Source organism: Magnolia sinica, chromosome 8, assembly GCF_029962835.1.
Source record: "Magnolia sinica isolate HGM2019 chromosome 8, MsV1, whole genome shotgun sequence".
NCBI classification, from domain to species: domain Eukaryota; kingdom Viridiplantae; phylum Streptophyta; class Magnoliopsida; order Magnoliales; family Magnoliaceae; genus Magnolia; species Magnolia sinica.
In genome coordinates, this window is record NC_080580.1 from 19,541,628 (window position 1) to 19,565,347 (window position 23,720).

The 23,720-nt window shown below is 41.9% G+C and overlaps 1 long non-coding RNA gene across 1 annotated transcript; it reads left to right on the forward strand.

Annotated features, from left to right (window-relative positions):
- Positions 1–6,346: 6,346 nt before the first annotated feature.
- LOC131253891 (uncharacterized) lies at positions 6,347–6,908 on the forward strand. The gene is made up of 3 exons (XR_009175334.1): positions 6,347–6,470; positions 6,569–6,706; positions 6,798–6,908. It is a non-coding gene; the product is annotated as an uncharacterized LOC131253891 (long non-coding RNA).
- The last annotated feature ends 16,812 nt before the right edge of the window (positions 6,909–23,720 follow it).

Here is a 23,720-nt window from a genome sequence, read left to right on the forward strand (position 1 = left end):
TCAATTGAGAGTCTAATTGCCAAATTTGTAATGGACTATTCTGCAGGGTGCAATCATGGCCATTGGAGCATCCCAACCAACTATAGTTGCTACCAAGGATGGGCTGATTGGTGTGAAAAGTCAGATGTGCAAGTGAGAAACATTCTACCTGGTGAGTTATTTGGAAGCCTGGAACCTCCAGTCTTGAGCCTTCCACAAACTCACCTGGGCAAAACTGTGAAAGCTTGCAGGTGAATGTTATTGCAGATCATCGTGTTATAAATGGTGTTGATTTGACTTCATTCTTGCAAACTCTAATGAAGATCATTGAGGATCCAAAAGATCTGACTTTCTAGTCTCTGTTTCAAGGTCATTGAAGTCTTTTTGAATCATTTGTTGAGATTATACCTTCCAACAAAAAAGAAAAAGAAAAAAAAAACTACGATTCAAGAAACTAGGGGCATATGGGTGATGCAAGGTTCTATAGCTAATATGTTTGGGGCGGCTATTTGATGGTCGAGGAATACAAATATGTGATCCACTTGAGTAGTAGGCTGGAATCAGAGACGTACACGATGGGACTCACCTGATGTACAACTTAGATCTTGCACCCATGGGCTACTTTGGTACAAATGGTGGTATCTTCTCTCCATTTCTTTGACAATGGATCCATCTAATTTTTTAAATCTCATTCTATCATGATTCAGAGAAAATGATGGATAGAGTGGATTTTACACTTTCATCATAATTGGCTCATAATAATTCATATATTTTTGTGTTTTCTCTTCATTCATATCTTCGTGATATTATGAACATGTTGGATGTCAAATAAACATTACTATGGGCCCAAGGAAGGTATCAACGGTGGAAATCATTATTCCACATTGTTTCGTGTGGCATGGTCCACTTGAGTTTTGGATTTACTGAAAATTCGGGATCAACCCACACTGTTCATCCATTTTTTGGGATATAAATCTCAGGTGGACCACACCATGATGTATGTGTTTAATCCATGTCGTCCCCATGAGGTCAAGTTGTGTGGGCCCCACCATGACGTGTGTCAAACATCAACACCATGCATTTGATTGATCCCCTTTAAATTATGGGATATCCTAAAAATCAGCCGTATACGGAACTCCGGTGGGCCATACCATCTAAAATCGTGTGAAGACATGCCTAAAACATATAAAAGCACTTAGTGGGCCCCACCTGAAATTTGGATGCATCTGAAACTTGGTATGACCCCTCATCCAAGTGGTACACCCATAATGGATGGTCTGGATTTGCAGACCACATCTCTGTGGGCCCAAAAAATAATTATGAATGTTTTAATGGAGGGTAACCCCTCTCAACTTTTGTATGTGGTGTGGCCCATACAAGTCATAGATTGTTTGATTTTTAATCCTTGGGCCCACCATGGGATGATGCATCTGACTGATGGGGTAGATGTTTGACACGCATCATGGTGGGGCCCAAAGAGCCATACCAGACCCCGACCCGAATTTGGGCGCGCTCTCAAAACAGACGCCCGCCCAAATCAAAACAGACGCCCGCCCAAAAAAAATCCCAAATCTTTATCTCCACTCTCTCTCTCTCTCTCTCTCTCTCTCTCTCTCGTGTGCATCTGGGACTACTGGTTTTCCTCTTTGTTGCTAGATTGAGAGGCGCCATTGCAAGAACTTCAAGAAAAAACAAGGTATATGCTTCTTTCTGACATTTACTACTACCATTGGATTTTCTGTTTTAGATTAGTTTTCTTCGTGAAATACATGCAACAACAATTTATCTCCCTGCCATTCTCAAGGTTCCATTTTGTATCTGTTTCCATCTTGTGACTTAAACAGTAGTATTGCAGTATTTACATTAGATCTGTTTCCATTACGCATAAATCCATCGATCTTTGGAAGAAGTTGATCTCTAATCATGGTAAGGGAGATGAGACAAACTAGCAAAATGACAAAAATCAAAGAGGTTTCCATAGCATTCATAGAGCTTGAGCGATGCCCGAGTCTACAGGGGCCTGTCTAGAAGCTTGGTAAATAAGATTGTCAATGGAGAAGGGCTTAGAAGTTATCGAGGTTATCCATGCTAGCAAGGTTGTCGGCTATATGGAAAGAACAAATCAACATAATGTTTTTCATGGGCCGTTTCTGCAAAAGCATTCGTGGGGTGTTGCCAAGTTGAGATATAGGGAGTTCAGTGGAAAGGCTCTAGAGTATTAAAGGAAATCACAGAGAGGGTTGAGCGTAAATTATTAACTTGGAAGCAAATCCTTGCATCTACTTCGTGTCTTTGTTTAAGATGCAATGTTCCTTCCTTAGTAGACAAGAAGGCATTGAAGAAACTTTCTTGGTGAGGGTTAGGGAGGCCATGAATCATCTTATTAAGTAAAAGCATGTCCATAAGTTCGTGAGGACATGAGGCCTAAGGTTAGGGAATGGTAGGAATAGGAATATGGCTCATTTTGGGAAATGCCTTCAGAGAATTAGAAGCTTGGAAGTAGCAAGGGATTAGGATTGTGAATGGCCATTAGAGGCAGGATTCAGGTGTATACGGACTAACAACAGTGGTTGTAAAGAAACTCGAGAAGAAGAATGGGTCTGGGGTGGATTGAGGAAATAGAAAAGGTTTTAGGAGGATCTTTGACAAGAAACAGAGAGAGAGAGAGAGAGAGAGAGAGAGAGAGAGAGAGAGAGAGAGAGAGAGAGAGAGAGAGAGAGAGAGAGAGAGAGAAGAAAAGAAAAGAAAAGAAAAGAAGAAGAAGAAGAAGCTAAAATGCAAAGTTACAGACACAGGTAGTGGGGATACAAGCCACATTGATGGAAGTCTAGGACATGACTACATATAGGATTACCCTTCTAGTACTTCCATACAATTGCAGGGAAATTTTAATCAAGAGAAGGGCTTAATGAGGCTAAGCCACATTGATGTTTTCGTCTTTGATTTTTATTTTTATTTTTCTCTTGATAATGAGGCTAAAAAGAGAAAAACATTAAAAGAAAATTGCAATGGCAGCTCCTTGATTCCTATCAAACTAGCCCAAAACCCACAAAGGCACTTAGGCCCATAGCTCAAATGACAACCTTCCTCTAAACTTTTTGGAGCAGATCTGTAGTTTGAAAGATCAGAGGTTTTAAATGGTAATTGAAGGCTTGAAACAACAAATTCCCAATAAAATTGTTTACTATTAGCAAAAAATCAAATTAGATGTGGTTTAGTGAACAGTTTAGGATTAGTGAAAACTCAACATCTATATGGATTTCTCAATTAAATGAAACACATCTATGCTTAAAAGGAAAAGTACCCAACTAGCTAAACCCCCAAAAGAAAAACTGTTTATTATTAGCAAAAAAAATCTAATTAGAAGAGGTTTATCAAACGATTTAGGATTAGCAAATTTCAAAATCTATATGGATTTGTCAATTAAATGAAAGATATATGGAAAAAAAAAAAACCTTGTATAAGATGAGATAATACAGCTAAACTCCAATAGAACTTTTTTACCATTAGAACAAACCTAATTAGAGGCAGTTTGTTGAACGATTTATGATAAAAGAAAATTCAACATCTATCTGGATTTCTCAATTAAATGAAACATATACATAAAGGAAAAAGACCCACCTTGTATAAGATGAGATATGAATTGTAATGTGAGGATTTTCAAGCACAGAATCTAGAAAAACTAGGTTCTATGCAAGAAGGAAAATACCCTGTTTTCTTTGATTGAAAACAAGGCCAAAGCATCTATCTGTTCAAAAGAGAAAAGCCAAAAAAATAAAAAATCAAAGCAGTACAGCATCCAGTACTTTCATAGCAACACAGAATAAAAGGGGAAAAGGAAAACTCCTTTTACCAGTCTTTCATCTCTTGGAAAATGGAGCTCAAAAACAATCTTTTAAAACAAGGCAAACCACTTTGTAGTAATAAGAATCCAATCTAGAAAACTTCACTACAAAACCAGAAAAATCCACCTCTAAACTGCAAAAGCTTCATGTCTCATGGCAGAAACAAGGTAGCAATAAGTATTTACAAATCAGTCAAATATAACTAGAAAGAACAAAATGCAGAAACAAACAGCATCATTGTAAATGGCACTTTGAAATGATTCAACAAACTCTTCAATTGTAAGTGTGCACCACTTGTAATGTGTGAGGATTGCTAGCCTTCCATTTGGTAGATCCCACTGGGTCAATGGCCTGACCCAGCCAAGCGATGACAACAAGGATGGCTGCGATCTTTGGCCTGCAATCTGGGCTGGCTTGGGACTAGGTTCTTTACCTCATGTGCTCTCTTTAACTTATGTTCATCATGGCCCGCATTGGCCCAACTGAACCCATTTGTTACCCTACAATACACCATCTTGAGATGGTAACATGACATTTCCACAAGGGTTGGGCTTTCCAGATATGTATGTATGCATGTATATATGTATGTATGTATGTTTAAACAAAATTAAAACTCACCTTGCTCCCTTGATTCCATACATATACACACATGCATATATGTATATACATACATATGTTTAAACAAAATTAAAACTCACCTTGCTCCCTTGATTCCATACATATACACACATGCATATATGTATATTTGTATATACCTAAGATGTATGTATATGTATGTACACAAACCTATGTGGCGATTGTGGGTTTTCTTTAGTTTAAACATTTTCTATTTTACTATCCAGAAAACGTTTTTGCCCATGATTACTCTTATTATATGTGATCACAAAAATCTTATTTTTCTTGTCAATCTGTCACTTGTGTAGAACATCCAAAAATCAGCAGGGTCCACCAACAGGTGTTGCCTATCTAAGTAAATAGGTCAACCTGATTTTTACAGCAGGTGATATTTGGTGGGGTCCATCTTTTCATAGGTGGGATGTTAGCAAACATGACAGGTTGGTGGGAAGGAGGGGACTGTGTGAATCATTTCTCCTATTCATTATGAAGGGAAAAAAAAAATCATTCACTAAGTTAGGAATTGTGTATGGGATAGATCCAGGGATTTGCGCTTCTCATTTACGGTTTCTCCAATTTTGTAGCTTTAAATGTTCTAATCATGCGTTTGCTTACACCATTGAAAAAAAGAATCATGTGTTTGCATACAAGGCGAGGGTGATTTATAGCTTGTGGACATGCTCTTGCTTCTTCTCATTTAGGCACACATACACACATCCATCCATATATCCATATATATATGGATGGATATAGCAAATGAATGTAATTTGAGAGCGAGTGATATGTATCAATTTTCAAGAGGCAAAACTAGGTTTTTGAGATGATTTTATTTGTTTCTGTTTTTATGTTTACGTTTGTTGATTATTTTTCCATGAATTTGGTACCTCAATAAGTAAAAAAACAAACAGAAGCCATGACCTGATTAACTTTTCTGAATTTTGCAAATTTTAGAAAATATATGAGAAGGTTTTCGCTAGTTCTGATATTTTTCTCTTATCATTTGATTATTTATTTATTGTCTTTTGAAAGACAGCTTTTTCTCTTGTTATTTGATTGGATATTCCATCTTTTTTCAAAGCATAAACTGTCAGATTGATTTTCTTTTATCCTTACTGTAGGTATGATGGCCAACAAGCTTAGATTTTGTGCTCTTGCATCCCCCATGTGGCCTGGATGAATCACCATGGTAATAGAGATGGTGGAAAAAAAAGGAAGTAGTAGTCTAGCCTGTTTTGGGCCTCAGTTCTTATATGATCTTCATGCCTTGAGTTTGTGCTAGTGTGGCTCATGGTTCAGTTATCCAAACCACTAATATGATGGGTTTCGCTGTTGATGACCCACACACCAAAGTTCCTCAAGATTGAAATATTCCAACCCTTCAATACCCAGCCAAGAAGTACACATTTAAGAAAGAAAAAATAGTGATAGTTCGAACTCAATAGAAAACTAGCCAAATATCAATGACTAGGATCTGGCAATCTTGGCTTCTTCTTTTTTTTTTTTTTTTGAGTGCATCACATCAACAATTTAAACCACTGAACCATGTAGTTTGGCATGCTCAAAACTTGTGGCAGTGACAGATGTTGAGAAGCCTTCATACTTCTTTGTCATTTTACGTCTGCTTATTTATAACATGTGGGCTTTTCTCTAGATTGGTCATAACATGTTCTAGTAGAGGAACCTAGTTCAAATGATGCTGGTTCTTTAGTTCTCATTTTTGGTCCCTTAGTTATTGGACCTTATCATAAAAGCTACCTTCTCCTATGGTCCATCTGCTTTGTATTATATCCTGTCAGAGGAGGAAATGGAGATCTTTCTACTAGAAACTGCAGATTTTACTGTAGATTTCACTGGCGCAAAGCTGCAAAATATATTTTAGTTACTTCCTAATGAATTGTTTCTATTTTCCCATTAGGAGATTTTTTAAAAACCATCTTGCAACTGATTGGTAGGAATGAACATGGAATTTTAACTGCTAGAAAGGATTTAGACTACATTGGATGAGAAGAACTGTTGGAAGCCTTGAAGAGGGTAGGTGTTTTGTTTTGTTTTTTTCCCACTTACATGGATAATTATAGTGTTTCACTAATTCAACTGTGTACACATGTTCTCAATCTACCCACTTGTAGCAAAAGGGTACGTTTGAAACCGGTCAAGAAGATAGTACTGAAATTCTGGAGGAGTTAAAGCTGAGGTTGGCATACAGGGAAGCAGCTGTGGCTGTTCTTGCATGCTACAATCCAAATCCTCACCGTCCTTTCACTGAGGTCAATGCTAGAATGATTTCTTCATCAGTCGATAATTTATTTCAAGATCAGAGGCTTATTTGTGTTAAACCACATCTGGAATTTGTTGCAGACTAATATTCGTTCCATTCGCAGCAAGCCAAATATGCATTATGTTGAGACTACTGGAAGGTTTTTTTGAGAAAGTTAGATTATGTAGAATCTATAGTCCGTTCATGTGCCCGTAAGTCTTATATCTCTCTTTCCTTTAATTACTCTTTTTTTTTTTTTGTCCTTGTGCCAAATAGTTCACTGTTCAGGTGCATAAGCCCATCAAATTATCATTGGCTTATGGATCTAGTGCATGCATGTCACATGTGCAGTAATGACATGGGGCATGGTACCTCCCATGCCTCCAATGGCACTGGATCTGGTCCCTTTCTGGTTACTTGATTGTGAATTTCACACAATTTTGCTTGGTGCACTCCATCTTGACTCGGGTGTTTATTGTCTCATTTGAATTTTCTGTTATCTGTAGAGTTTTTCAGCGGTACTGGGTCCGAATGGAAGTGGTAAAAGCAATGTCATAGATGCAATGCTCTTTGTATTTGGGATACGAGCTAAGCAGGTAAGCTCCATTTATATGTGGGAATCTAATCTAGGTCATAGATGCAATGCTCTTTATATTGATTTGTTGCAAAACTTTCATAATTCCTTGTGACATTTTTAAATTTTAATGTTATACATGTCATTGATATAAGAATGTGAACCTTTCATCCACGACTAAAGTTTTTCCTTTATATAGCAATATCACAACCCTTTAAACAATGACTCTTTTACATTTAGTCTCTATTTTTTTTTTCTTTTTGTTGATTGTCCTATTGATGATCGATTGCAAGTAATATATAGCCAATGGTTCTGCGTGCAATGGGAAGAAGTCCGCTGTTATTTTTTAATGGAGAAGAGCAGTAATATTGGTCTTCATTTTTTGAATTGGTAAAAGTTTCCTACATTTTGAGGTTTTAGGAGTTTAAACTAACACCCTTTTATTTTCTTTCGTATTGATTTTTGGGGATGGATTTGCCATTGCAGCTGGAGGTAACCAAAATTTACATCTTCTTCATTTTTGGTTATACACCGGTTTGGGTATATGTTTTAGGTTATGAGATATATATATATATATGTATATATATAATTCTTTAAGTGGAACTTTTGAGAGGGTGATAGGACCTGCCAAGGCTGGTGATGGATCTGGCAAGAAGGATGTGGTCGCAGTGTAGCCTGGCCCTAGCAACTAGGTGGAATTGAATAGACCCTTATGATTTATTATTATTTATTTATTATCATGTTCACATGACATGGTTATAGTAGATTTGAGTGTTATTTGCATGAGCTTATCATAATGTCATAATGTCTTCTGATTGTTTCTATGGTAAATGAATTTGCTAGATTGCTCATCAGGGTTCTTTTACTCAAGGAATGAGCTATATGCATTCCTAGGTAAAGATTTCATCTCAATATCACTTGCTTACTGAAAATATAAATCTTGAAATTTGATATTGTATATACTATTCAGTGGCATTTTTGTATGAATGCAAACCTTTTTTCTTCAACGGGCCTAAAGATTTGATTTTGTAGGAAGCCAAATCCTTGGAGAAAGATTCTATTTGTCACATTTGGGCATGGGAAATGTGATTCTGTTGAATCCAGAAAATTTGTTTGGATACTGGGAAAGAATTGAAAGGAATTCTATGGTGCAGGTACCTATTTATAAAAAAAAAATTCAAAGAAGTGAATGATTAGATTTTATGTTTTTCAGGTGATGTTAGAGTTGGCATAGTATTTCATAGGGAATGGTTAGATTTTATGTCTGATAAAGGGTTTCGTAAGAAAACTTGGAAGTGTACGTTGATATGCAGAGCTGGCTGGTTGTAGAATTGCTACTGAAATGCAAAAGAATTCACTGTTAAAACAGGGGACAATAGGAAAGCAACAAAAACTGCGATCGTTGCCAGCGTGACAGTATTTATAGGGGTGGCCATCTTGGGTTCAAGCTTATACTACTGTAAATGGGGCAAGAAGAGCACAACGAGGTAAACTTCTATCTGAGAATCACAAAATCCTGGACATTCTTAGGCCTTATTTGGTAGACACTTAAAAATGATTTGATCTCATTTTAATTAATAATAATTATGTAAACTTCTACCTGAGGATTTAGTTATCCTTTAAAAAAAAAAAAAAACAACCAAGGATATTTTTTGTAGCTTCAATGTAATCTTTCTTCTTTTTAACAAAATGATTAACGGACGACATTCTCTTCTATTCTATCAAGTTGTTCATGCATATGAATCTCCTTGTACACATTCTTCTTATGATCTCTTAACCTACCAATGTATCGTCACTTTTTTAATTTCTCTCTGCTTTTCTTTTTCTTTTAGTTTATGTTTGGATGGATCTACATAGTTTGGGTTTAGATGGATTTGAATGTGAATACGATGAAATATGTTATATAACAGGTGTATACTAGGAAGAGTATGATGAAATATATTGTGACAGGTGTATATGAAGAATTTTGTGGTGAAAGAGACTTTTACCTACGGAATATTTCGTAGGTAAAAGTCTCTTCCACGTTTTTACCTACGAAAATATTTGTAGGTAAACATTTTGTAAATATTTTTAGCTACGAAAATATCCGTAGGTAGAGATTTTGAAAATATTTTTACCTACGAACATATTAGTAGGTAAAAGTTTTGTAAATATTGTTAGCTACGAAAATATTCATAGGTACATATTTTGAAAATATTTTTATCTACTAAAATGTTAGTAGGTAAAAGTTTTGTAAATATTTTTAGCTACGAAAATACTCGTAGGTAAAAAGATTTGTCTATAATTTTCCCTACCAAAAACAACGTTGGTAAAAGTCTTATCTTTGCCAACGAAATTTGTTTTCGTTGAAAATTTTTGTTGGCAAAAATATTTACCTACGTAAAAAAGACTTTTAAATTTTCGTAGGTAAAAGTGTCTTATCTTGTAGTGTTTTTAGCTCCGAAAATTTTCGTAGGTAAAAGTCTTAACACTTTGTAGGTAAAAGTCTCAACAAAGTTTTTAATTTCTTTGGTAAAAGTCAGTTTTTAATTTCGTTGGTAAAAGTCTTACCATTGCCGACGATGACATTTTTTCGTCGGTAAAAGTCTTTAGCCACGGCTTTTTACCAACGAATTTACTGACAAAATATTTTGTAGGTAAAACTCTTTGCCTACGAAATAATATCATTTACCTACGAAATGTTTCGTTGGTAAAAGTGAAATTTCTTGTAGTGTCAGCCCCCAGATTCCACTCTCTCTCTCTCTGCTCCACGTTCCCTGTCTGATCTGTGTTTGAAAGGTTGAGAACTCATCCTCGCTATTTCTTGGAATTGTGTCACCTAGAAGGTGATAAGAGGATCGGTGGGATTCCAATAGATGGTTTGGATCGGACCGTCGATGCATGGTGGTGGCCCACAAGAACCCAACCACGGCTCTGTTTCACGCCCGAGGAAACAGAGTTTCCTGTTTTGAAGAAGAGACTCAGTCAAATCGAGTTTGACTGGTTTGAGAGGTCCGGTGTGGCGTGGGCGTGTGTACTCCATGTACACGCACTGTACATGTGAGGTCCACTGTGATGTACGTATAAGATCTACTCCGTCCATTTGTTGTACACCCCATTTAATTGGTTGAGACCAAAATTGAAGTATATCCAGATATTAGGTGGGCCCCAATTCACTGTTTTATGGGTTGATTTGTCCGTTGGTCTACTTCCACCAAGATCCAATGGCTGATTTTTGATGTGTACGGTTAATTTATGGTCCTCAAGCCATATATGAAGTTTCGAGCCGAACGGATGGTGGAAACCCTGTGATCTTGCATCTTGGACAACTTTCGGGCCTCTTTAACCTGAATGACTTGATTTTCTTGGATCCCTGGCATGTAAATTCTTCAATCTTGATCCCATGGAGTCTTGTCCATTTTCTTGGATCATCGACAGTGGGAGCAGTGAGAACATCTTCTCCAAAATCATGGTGGATAAATTACAATCAAAAGAAAAACGTCATCCCTCCCCATACACAATCGGTTGGATTAAAAGGGTTAGTGAGACAAAGGTAACTGAACAGTGTACTATATCTTTTTTAATTGGTAAACATTATAAAAACGAAGTAGTATTGGACGTAGTTGACATGGAGACTTGTCATGTACTACTCGGTCGGCCATGGAAATCTGATCGTGACGCCACTAATAAAGGGCAAAATAATGTGTATATTTTCGTCAAGGATGGCCAAAAAACCATATTAGTCCTTATGGATCTACATGAGCCACTCAAAACTTCTAAAGTTGAGGGCCATTTTTTCTTAACCATATGAGACTTCATGGAGGAATCCAAAGAAATAGGACAGGCCTATGCATTAATTGTAAAGGGGAAGGAACTCGATCCCACCATCATCCCTAATAAACTAAAACCCTTGCTGCATGAATTTAAAGAAATTTGGCCCGATGGATTTCCTTCCATGCGAGATATACAACACCATATTGACCTTGTCCTTATATCCAATTTACCCAATCGTCATCACTATCGAATGAGTGTGAAGAGTGTAATATTCTGTAAGGGCAAGTGGAGCCAAAAAGGTTCTGGGACTTTCACCCAATGACATTTTAAGTGCCCACAGTGCTAGAACCAAATATTTTTGGTATCCAATACGACCATCCACGATGTGCCTGTGGAGCCACGACCTTGATGTCACTAGGGCGTACAATGATCATGACACAGAAATGCGAGATGCATGAATCACGTCGTCAAATCATGCAGCAATCCAGCACGTACCACGCGATGATGTGGGGCACTCCATTTCATAAGGAGTTCCATAAATGTCTCAGCTTAACTGGCTTATGCTATGATCAAACATTCCTCATATCAAGCATACAAATGATGCGTATGGGCATGAGTCGTGGAGTTACACTAAGCATACTATAAGGTGATGAACTATCCTCACAATGAAGGTGGGCCTAGATGGCCTACGCACAACAAGTATGGGCCTATCAATGGGCCCTAGGGAGATTTATAATGCGAACATTAAACCAACATTATTCTTACAATGTGGATTTCAAACCAATATTGCTCCCAAAGCATGGCCTGCCATAAAACAGCATTACACAACCCATGGAGGAATCACACATTGCAATGGACCCTAAGGACATCCTGTTGGGCCTTGACCAATGGGCCTCAGATACATTAAATAGGCCACCTCATATGGGCCTTATATAAATCAAGTGGGCCGCATCAATGGGCCTTATGTACATTGCAATGGGCCATATCCCATGGGCCTTTGAATACATCACAATGCGCCTCGTAACATGGGCCTCAAATATATTAAAGTGGGCCTCAACAATGGGCCACAAATACATCAAGACGGGCTTAATCACATGGACCTTATGTATATCAGATGGGACTCACCAACGACCCTATATATACATCAAATGGGCCACAACCAAATAAGAGTGGTGATAATGATTTCCACCATTTAAAGTTCCTAAGGCCCATCATAACATATGTTTCCCATCCAACCTGTTCATAGGTTATCATAGTGATAGATGAAGTGGAAATAAATATCAGCTTAATAGGGAACTACTATGGCCCTTAGAAATTTTGAATGGTGGACGTCATTGTCCACTACATTAAATGTTGGGGTCCACATGAAACTTTAGTTCTGACTTATTTTTAGTCTCGAGCCTGTTAAGACAAGCTCGCTAAGTGGTTGGACAGTTTGGATGCAACACATGTATCAAGGGTGGGATGCACTGAACTATGGATCTGACTCATTCTTTAGCTCATGCCAAAATATGAGCTTTCAAGTGGTTAGACAGTTTAGATGCAGCACATGCATCATGGCGGGTCCCACCGTCCAGGTGTGGACGGTGTGGATAAAATACATAAATCAGGGTGGTTTACACTGTCCACTACTGTGGACGGTGTGACTAGAACACATACATTATAGTGGGTTCCACCGTCCACTGCTGTGGACGGTGTGGATAGAATACATGCATCTTGTGGTCCCACGTAGGGCCCACCATAATGTTATATGCCGTCCAACCTGCTGACAAGGTTACGCTAACCTGGATGGAAGGAAAAACAAATTTCATATTGGCCCAAAACTGCTGTGAAGACCCAAATGGGTTTCAATGGCAGATGGTTTAACCCCACTATTTCTTATGATATGAGCCACCTGAGCTTTAGATGGGGTTAATATTTGGGTGGGGCCTACTTCAGGAAGGGCTCACCTAATAAATGGGTTGGATGATGAACAAACATCATGGTGGGGCCCACGCCTAGGACAGTGGGTCCCTGCCCGTTTCACGGTGACGCCAGCAGCGTCTTGCTGCACAGCAGCAGCAGGCGCTGCATTTATTTTTTTTTTGAAATCTCATTTTTTTGAGATTTTTCGTGTGTGGGGCCCGCATCGGAAGAATCCACCCCATCCACTGCTTCCCATAGCCCAAGACAAGCTAAACAAGCCTAATATTCAATATATTTTGGGGTGTGGAAACATCATGTGGATTTCTAATGGTGACAGACACAGTTTTCTATGCTATAACCCAACAGAAAGTCGAATTGGCCCCATTTTTTAGTTCAACACCTAAAATAGTCTGGGGAAAGGGATGGACGATGTGGATTGGGTGCATACATCAAGGTGGGGCCTACACAAGTGGTCCACTCAAAAGCTTGTTGAATCAAGCTTACATTTGGTTTCATTTCACGTCCAGCGTCTCTAGACACTGGACGACTTGGCCATAACACATGCATTTAAGGTGGGCCTTGCTCAGGTGGGCCACCAAATGCACGGATGGTGTGGATACAACACATATATGAAGTGGGCCCCACCTTCAAATGACTTCGGTAAAATACATGCTTCATGGTGGGGTCCATCCGGGTGGGGGAGAGAGGAGTGTGGTGTGACGTGAGAAAAGTGGGGAGAGAGAGAGAGAGAGAGAGAGAGAGAGAGAGAGAGAGAGAGAGAGAGAGAGAGAGACATGTGTGATGGAGGGCTCCGCCACTATGAGCCCTCCCTTGCAAGCAATCATACATCAAGTGGGTCCCATTACACATGGGCCCATCAAACTGAAAATCAACGGTGGAGATCCTTTCTCCACCAAATGTAAGTCTAGATGACCCTATCCATACAAGAAAAATAAACATCATGATGGGGTCCATGGAGAATGGCCCTATCAAGGAATGATCATGAGTATGAAGGTGGGCCATTGGCCACATCTTAGGGTCCAAAGTGAGACCTATACCATCGATCGGTAGGCCTTACTTGGCCCATCATAAAAATATAAAACTAGCCTATATAAGCACCCACCATTCGATCTTCTTGGTCCGATGAAAAGCCGATCTCCTTGTGTCTCACTTTGATGTTGGAAGATGAGAAATGAATGGTTAGGATGAAGGTTTTTGGGATGGGAAGTGGGCCAAGCAACTCACACTTTTTCTCTCATGGAAGAGCTTGGACATGTGATGCTTGTTGCTTGAGAATGAGAGATATGAGAAATGTAAGAGAGATGAGAAAGATGAGAGATGTGTGATGGATGTGAGTGATGGGTGAAGTGATGGTGTACTTGACATGTATAGGTGTGTAAGAGAGAGGGTGAGAGAGAGTTGACTTGGTGGTTGCTTGACTTGGGGAGAAAGAAAGCATGGGTTGTATGTACTTGGCATGAGGTGATTGATTGATTGAGTGATGGGACATGTTGTAGAGATTCTCTTGGGATTGTAAACGCGTAGCTTTTTCTTCAAAATAAACGCCAGCCCACATCTCCTTGCCAGGGTATCGGATTGCTATGCAAGACGAGACAGGAACACCGTGTAGATCTCATCAACAAACATCTTGGCGAGCCGGTCCGCATGCCAGGTCTCACGAATTGTAAAAAATGTGCTGACTTCGTCAGACGGTCCACAAAACCCAGATGGCATCATGACGGCGCTGAGTCCTCGATAAATCCATGACAAAATTGGTAGATATGTGCTCCCACTTCCACATCGAGATGCTCAACGGCTGCAATAGGTCAGGGGGTCTCTGATGATCGGCCTTAACACGCTGGCATGTGTCACATTCGGCCAGAAAACTGGCTATCTGGCGCTTCATCCTTGCCCAAAAATACTGACGCCTCATATCACGATACATCTTTGTCGAGCCAGGGTGGATAGAGAACCGCGATCGATGTGCCTTGGTCATAAGATCTCAGCACCTCTGGAATATCCGGGACACATACTCGGCCTCTGAAACGAAGTCCACCATCAGAACCAATCTGTCAATCAGTCTGACTCTCAGATGTTGCCTCTGCTCGGTAATCCTATAATGACTCGTCTGTCTATTGAGCCTTGATCACCCTTGCGACAAAAGAGGGTTGAATCGACAGGCTTGACAGCTGAATGATAAAGGACTGCAGACCAAACTTGAAGTCGTACTCTACTATATCCTCGAGCATCCTCCACTCATGAATCTCATGTATGCCACCAGGCCTCGTGGCTGATGGCTGAGGGCATTTGCAACCATGTTCGCCTTGCCCGGGTGGTACTGGAGATTAAAATCATAGTCCTTCAGGAGCTCCATCTAACGCCTCTGCCTCATGCTCAGCTCGGACTGAGAGAACAAATACTTTAAGCTCTTTTGGTCGGAGAAGAGCTCAAACCTCACCCCATAAAGATAGTGCCTCCACACCTTCAGTGCGAAGACAACTGCTACCAGTTCCAAATCATGCATGGGGTAGTTTAGCTCATGGACCTTGAGCTGCCGAGACGCATAAGCTACCGGCTTCCCGTGCTGCATCAGGACAACACCCAAGCCAACTCGCGAGGCATCGGTAAATACAACAAATCCATTACTCACAGAGGGAAGAGTGAGGACAGGAGCAGACGTGAGGCGATCCTTCAGCTCCATAAATGCTTGCTCACAAGCGTCGTTCCACATGAACTCGACAGCCTTCTGGGTTAACCTGGTCAACAGGGCTTCAATGCGAGAGAATCCCTCAATAAAACGTTGGTAGTAGCCCGCCAAACCAAGAAAACTGCAGATCTCGGATGCATTCGTGGGCTGGCCCCACTGACGCACAGCATCAATCTTCAAGGGGTCCACTGCGATACCCTACCTCGTCACCACATGACCGAGGAACTTCACCTCCTCCTGCCAGAACTCGCACTTCTCCAGATTCGCGTAAAGCTGGTGTGCACAGAGGGTCTGCAATGTAATCTCTAGATGCCACTCATGCTCCTCATGGGTCCTCGAATATATCAGAATGCCGTCGATGAACACCACAACAAACTAGTCGAGATACAGACAAAAGACCCTGTTCATCAACTGCATGAATACCGCAGGCGCACTGGTCAGTTCGAAGACATGACCTGAAACTCAAAATGACCGTAGCGCATCCTGAAAGCTGTCTTCGGGATATCCTCATCTCGAACCCGAACCTGATGATAACCGGACCGCAAGTCTATCTTCGAAAAGAACTGCGCCTCCTACAGCTGATCAAACAAATCATCGATCCTCGGGAGCGGGTACTTGTTCTTGATCATGACTTTGTTGAGCTTACGGTAATCTACGTAAAGCCTGAACGAGCCATCCATCTTCTTCACGAAGAGTACCGACGCTCCCCACGGTGAACTGCTCAGATGGATAAAACCTAACTCGCGCAACTTGTCCAACTGCTTTTGCAGTTCCCGTAACTCCAACGATGCTATACGATACGGGGCCTTCAAAATAGGCGCTGTACCGGGCACGAGATCAATCTGAATCTTTGTGTGCCGACGAGGTGGTAACCCCAGAATCTCCTGGAACACATCGGGAAAACCACAAACGACCGGCAGCTAGTCGATACTCAAAGCAACTGACTCTTCAACAGAACACGACAACAAGCAGGAAAGCTACTCTCCTCTGCGCTCGGTAACAATCTGAAACTCTGGCACGCCGGGTATACAGAATGTGACTGTCCTCGTGAAGCAGTCTAATATGGCATGGTACTCGGCGAGCCAATCCATGCCCAGGATAACATCAAACTCGGACATCGGTAATACGAACAGGTTTGCAGGCAAAAAGATATCCCCAATCAGAACGGGGCAAGACGAGCAAAATCAGTTTAATACTGCAATCTTCCCTAAGAGCGTCGATACTAACAAACCCTCACGAGTAGACTCCATCGGTAAACCGGTCGATCTGCAGAAATCATCGACCACAAAGAAATGCGATGCACCAGAATCAAACAATACACATGCAATGCATGCAGAAACAGGGAGAGTACCCTCGACGACCCCTCCTGATAACTGAGGGTCCTACTGGGCGGCATAAAATCCACCCTAGGCCTGCTGGGGAAGTGTAGGTCCCCTCTGAGGTCTCTTCTAATGCTAATGCCGCTGTGGTAGCCTGATCTGCTGCCTCTGCTGCTGTGGGGGAGGCCCTGGAGGCTGGTGCTGTGGTCGTTGCTGCTGAAGTGGTGGCTATCGCGGAGGTGGATGCGGTGCCCTCGGCTGATGATGATGCGGATGGGGACACGAAGTCCTGTCCTACCGCATCCAAAGTAGGTACCTGTGAATGGTCCTAAAGTAGTGCTGGGGGTGCCACTAGTGCACAGAATGCTGGGTGGGTCGTGCGCCACCACTGTGAATGACACTACTGGTGGGAACTACCAGAGGGTGCCTTCTTCTTCTGATCTCCCCTCTGGTCACGAGCTCTCTGCAAACTGGCCCAATTTGACTTGTATATCTGGGCCCTCTCCACAATCTGCTCAAAAGTCGGAAGCATGTGTCCAATCACATGGCTCTTGAGGGCAGGTCGCAAACCGTTCTCAAAATGGCAGGCACAAGATACGTCGCAAATCTCAATAGTGCAACGAAACATGCCTCATACTAGGACGCAGTCATGTCTCCATGGACCAGAGTCTCAAACTCTAATGTGCGCTATTGGCGCACGTGCTCGAAAAAGAACTTCCAGTTAAATCGATTTATAAAGTCCTCTCAGGTCCACACAAAATCAACCGCTACCGATCAGGTGACAGATGCCCACCAATGGTGAGCCTCACCTTGGAGAAGGAATACATCTAATGGAACTTGCTGCTGGGTCGTACGTCTCATGGTGTCAAATATCTTCTCCACCTCAGAGCACCATATCTCTGCTACAGTGGGGTTTGGCTCACCCCGAAAACGTAGAGGATCATGCTGTCGGAAGTCCTTGAGAAGGGCGCTCACACGCTCCTGCTCAACCTCAGCCGGTGTCACAGTGAGATGCCTGCTCTGCCCCTGAAGAATAACGGTCATCGCCTGTAGCATCTGCTGTAGCTAAGTGACACTCACAGGCATGGTCAGATCAGCACCGATCTCAGGTAGAGGAGTGGCATCCTCAGGCTGGAAATCAAGAATATTTGGTGGTGGAGCGGGAGTCACAGGTGGTGGAGCGGGATTCTTTCGGGTTGCTCTTCTAAGCATCACGTCCTATAGGAAGGAATAAGGGCCTATCAGCCTTGAGAATTCTCGAAGACATACACGTTAAGGATCTATATCGGAAAATTGCTAAGTCATTCGGACTCAGAACCTATTCATTCTAAATTCATAGTAGATATGTAATGTGATCCTCAGGTATTCCCAAGTTATATTCTGATACCAACTTCTGTCACACCCCAAACTTGGAAAGCGAGTTCACAAAATTCTCGATCCCGACAGCCTCCATAGTGCCCCATTCTCGGATTCCGATACTCACATGCCAGATTCCGATCCTGGGATCCTACAAGGAGGATTCTCAGTATGACTTTTTTTTAATGGAGCATAACCAAGTCACAAAACAATGTCACCACATATCCGCTATATCAAAAACTTTAAGTACAATGTAAGAAGGGAAATATAGGGTGATCAAAGCTCCAAAATAATCAGATGTGCGCTCTTGCCTCAGCGCTGCAGTGATCTAATGCCACCTACATGCAACGGTCGTGCATAAGCTTACAAAAGCTTAGAGGGTGGTGTAAGTGTGTGCGCAAGGCAGCGCCAAGTATACAATATCAAAGTAATGTGGAAATATGTGATAAGTCCATGTATGTTATCAGCTGTACCAAAGCTATATGATGCAAGTCATGAATGCTATTGGCCATACCAAGGCCATGCGATGTGAGGCCTATGTAGCCAAATGTCATATGCAAGATGCGAAGCAAGCATGCCAGTACTCATCCAGTACACATATCAGTACAGTTCCTCTTTGGGATATCACCAAGGTCTGATACACTTCACACTGACTGCCTCCTCCCTAGCTGCGTAGCCAAGCAAGTGGAATAGACCTCACTATCTGCCTGACTAGTAGTCTGCCAATACCTACCCGACTTGTCGATAGCAGACTTATTTACGAGCTGGTCAAACTCAGCCTATCTTATAGCCCCCTCTCTTAGGCGGATAAGGCCACACCCCCTTCCAATTGATCACGACACAGTGGAAGACGTGGCCTACTGGTATTCGGCACTGGGGCGCTCATGTTCAACTCGGTCTATACATTGGAGCAACTCCTGGTACAAAAAGGTTCTGAGGTTTTCACCCAAGGACATCCTAAGTGCCTATAGTGCTAAAACTAAGTATTTTTGGTATCCGATACAGTCATCCACGATGTGCTTATGGAGCCACGGCCTTGATGCCGCTAGGGGGTACAATGATCATGACACAGAAATGCGAGATGCATGAATCACACCGTCAAATCATGCTGCAATCCAGCGCATACCGCAAGATCATGTGGGGCACTCCATCTCATAAGGAGTCCCGTAAATGTCTCAGCTTAACTGGCTTATGCTATGATCAAACATTCCTCATATCATGCATACAAATGATGCGTATGGGCATGAGTCGTGGAGTTACACTAAGCATGTTATAAGGTGATGAACTATCCTCATAATGAAGGTGGGCCTAGATGGCCTACTCACAACAAGTATGGGCCTCTCAATGTGGGCCCTACGGAGATTTATAATATGGACATTAAACCAACATTATTCTTAGAATGTGGACGTCAAACTCCCAAGGCATGGCCCGCCATAAAACATCATTACACAAACCGTGGAGGAATCACACATTGCAATGGACCCTAAGGACATCCCGTTGGGCCTCTACCCATAGGCCTCAGATACATCAAATGGGCCACCTCATATGGGCCTTATATAAATCAAGTGGGTCGCATCAATGGGCCTTATGTACATTGCAATGGGCCATATCCCATGGGCCTTTGAATACATCACAATGGGCCCTGTAACATGGGCCTCAAATATATTAAAGTAGGCCTCAACAACGGGCCACAAATACATCAAGACGGGCTTAATCACATGAGCCTTATGTATATCAGATGGGCCTCACCAACGGACCCTATATGTACATCAAATGGGCCACAACCAAATAAGAGTGGTGATAATGATTTCCACCATTTAAAGTTCCTAAGGCCCATCATAACATATGTTTCCCATCCAACCTGTTCATAGGTTATCATAGTGATAGATGAAGTGGAAACAGATATCAGCTTAATAGGAAACTACTATGGCCCTTAGAAATTTTTAATGGTGGACGTCATTGTCCACTACATTAAATGTTGGGGTCCACTTGAAACTTTAGATTTGACTTATTTTTAGTCTCAAGCCTATTAAGACAAGCTCGCCAAGTGGTTGGACGGTTTGGATGCAACACATGCATCAAGGGTGGGGTCCACTGAACCATGGATCTGACTCATTCTTTAGCTCAAGCCAAAATATGAGCTTTCAAGTGGCTGGAGAGTTTGGATGCAGCACATGCATCATGGTGGGTCCCACCGTCCAGGTGTGGATGGTGTGGATAAAATACATAAATCAGGGTGGTTTCCACCGTTCACTATTATGGACAGTGTGACTAGAACATATACGTCATAGTGGGTTCCACTGTCCACTAATGTGGACAGTGTGGATAGACTGCATGCATCTTGGGGTCCCACGTGGGGCCCACCGTAATGTTATATGCCATCCAATCTGCTGACAAGGTCACACTGACCTGGATGGAAGGAAAAATAAATTTCATATTGGCCCAAAATTGCTATGAAGACCCAAATGGGTTTCAATGGCAGACGGTTCAACCCCACTGTTTCTTATGATGTGGGCCACCTGAGCTTTAGATGGGGCCGATATTTGGGTGGGGCCTACTTCAGGAAGGGGCCCACTTAATGAATGGGTTGGATGACGTACAAACATCATGGTGGGGACCATGGCTGGGCCCGTGGTTCCTGCCCGTTTCACGGTGAGGCCAGCAGCGTCCTGTTACACAACAGCAGCAGGCGCTACACCTTTTTTTTTTGGAAATCTCATTTTTTTGAGGTTTTTCATGAGTGGGGCCCGCATCGGAAGAATCCACCCCATCCACTGCTTCCCATAGCCCAAGACAAGCTAAACAAGCCTAATATTCAATATATTTTGGGGTGTGGAAACATCATGTGGATTTTTAACAATGACAGACACTGTTTTCTATGCTATGGCCCAATAAAAAGTCGGATTGGCCACGTTTTTTAGCTCAACGCCTAAAATGGTCTGGGGAAAGGGATGGACGGTGTAAATTGGGTGCATACATCAAGGTGGAGCCTACACAAGTGGTCCACTCAAAAGCTTGTTGAATCAAGCTTACATTTGGTTTCATTTCACGTCCAGCGTCTCTGGACGCTGGACAACTTGGCCATAACACATGTATTTAAGGTGGGCCTTGCTCAGGTGGGCCACCAAATGCACGGATGGTGTGGATACAACACATATATGAAGTGAGCCCCACCTTCAAATGGCTTGGGTAAAATACATGCTTCATGGTGGGGTCCATCCGGGTGGGCCACACGGTCACATCATCACATGAAAAGAAATGAAAAAGAGAGGGAGAGAGAGAGAGAGAAAGAGAGTAGGACACGTGTGATGAAGGGCTCCGCCACTATGAGCCCTCCCTTGCAAACAATCATACATTAAGTTGGTCCCATTACACGTGGGCCCATCAAATCGAAAATCAACGGTGGAGATCCTTTCTCCACCAAATGTAAGGTCTAGATGACCCTATCCATATAAGGAAAATAAACATCATGATGGGGTCCATGGGGAATGATCCCATCATGGAATGATCATGAGGATCAAGGTGGGCCATCGGCCACATCTTAGGGTTCAAAGTGAGATCCATACCATCGATCGGTAGGCCTCACTTAGCCCATCATAAAAACATGAAACTGGCTTATAGAAGCACCCACCGTTTGATCTTCTTGGTCCGATGGAAAGCCGATCTCCTAGTGTCTCACTTTGATGGTGGAAGATGAGAAATGAATGGCTAGGATGAAGGTTTTTGGGATGGGAAGTGAGCCACACAACTCACACTTTTTCTCTCATGGAAGAGCTTGGATGTGTGATGCTTGTTGCTTGAGAATGAGAGATGAGAAATGTAAGAGCGATGAGAAAGATGAGAGATGTGTGATGGATGTGAGTGATGGGTGAGGTGATGGTGTATTTGACATGTATGGGTGTGTAAGAGAGAGGGTGAGAGAGAGTTGACTTGGTGGTTGCTTGACTTGGGGAGAAAGAAAGCATGGGTTGTATGTACTTGACATGAGGTGATTGATTGATGAGACATGTTGTAAAGATTCTCTTGGGATTGCAAACGTGTGGCGTTTTCTTCGAAATAAATGTCGGCCCACATCTCCTTGCCACGGTATCGGATTGGTATGCAAGACGCGGCGTTGGAACCTTGACGACGGTGCGGTCACAATGATATAAGTCTCGGATTAAACCGACTCAAATCTACGGGATACGACTTAGGGTCATGCGCAAACATCAATTATAAGTCATGAATTGCCGGACTTTGACGGAAAGGATTGTGGGAGTCGACGAAACAGTAAGGACTAGGATACGGGTCTTACAGGAGGTGAACATATAACATGACAACTATGACCCATATAACAGGACAACTATGACCCACATAACATGACAATTGCGACCCATATAACAGGACAACTACGACCCATATAACAGGACAACTGTAACCTATACAACTGTGACCCATATAATAAGACAACTGCGACCCATATAACAGGATAACTGCGACCCATATAACAGGACAACTACGACCCATACAACTGCGACCCATATAACAAGATAACTACGACCCATATAACAGGATAACTGTGATCCATACAACTACGACCCATATAACAGGACAACTGTGACCCATACAACATGACAACTACGACCCATATAATAGGACAACTGTGACCCATATAACATGACAACTGCAATTCATACAACTGTGACCCATATAACATGACAACTGCGATCCATACAACTGCGACCCATATAACATGACAACTGCGATCCATACAACTGTGACCCATATATAGGACAACTGCGATCCATATAATATGACAACTATGACTCATACAAACCATGACCCATATGGGCCCACATTGATGTATGTGTATAATCCATGCCACCTATCCTTTTTGCCATGTCATTTTAGGGCTAGAGCCCAAATATCAACCTGATCCAGTGCTCGTGTGGACCACATAATAGAAAATAATGATGGCTGTTGAAACTTTTCATGCTCACTGTGATGTTTGTTAAAAGTGGACACCGCCTATGTCGGGACTTTTTGGGCCCACGGCAAGTTGGCCAACAAGGTGGATGGATCGGATCACTAGCCCTAAAATGACACGACTAAAAGGATGGGCGGTATGGATTATATATACACATACATTAATGTGGGCCCATATGGGTCATGGTTGGCATGGGTCATAGTTGTCATGTTATATGGATCGCAGTTGTCATATTATACGGGTCGCAGTTGTCCTATTATATGGGTCGCAGTTGTATGGGTCATACTTATCTTGTTATATGGGCTACAGTTGTCCTATTATATGGGTTATAGTTGTCCTGTTATATGGGTCGCAGTTGTCATGTTATATGGGTCATAGTTGTCACGTTATATGAATCGCAGTTGTCTTGTTATATGGGTCACAGTTGTATGGGTCGTAGTTGTC